Source organism: Penaeus monodon, chromosome 24, assembly GCF_015228065.2.
Source record: "Penaeus monodon isolate SGIC_2016 chromosome 24, NSTDA_Pmon_1, whole genome shotgun sequence".
NCBI lineage: Eukaryota > Metazoa > Arthropoda > Malacostraca > Decapoda > Penaeidae > Penaeus > Penaeus monodon.
Genome location: NC_051409.1, coordinates 39,395,353 through 39,395,663, shown reverse-complemented (window position 1 = coordinate 39,395,663; position 311 = coordinate 39,395,353).

The following is a 311-nucleotide window of genomic DNA, read 5'->3' as shown; positions in this document are numbered from 1 at the left end:
ATGGGAAAATATAGCCAACGCACACGCCCTTGACCGCGGCCATGGAGAAATATTAAAAAACATCTATCATTATCTCCGTCGTCACCATTCTCATCCCGTTCCCCTCTCTCAGCGTTTTTCCCCTTCCTCTATCCCCTTCCCTCTCCTCGCCCCTCTCTCTCCTCTTCTCATTTCCTCCCCATCGCCCACGACTACTCTCCCACGCCCGCTCAAAGCCATCCCAAGCAGCGCGCCGCCAAATCACCACAAGCAAAGCCACTTTACAATCAACGGGTCTCTTTTTCTTTGTGTGCGGGAATGGCATCCGGACC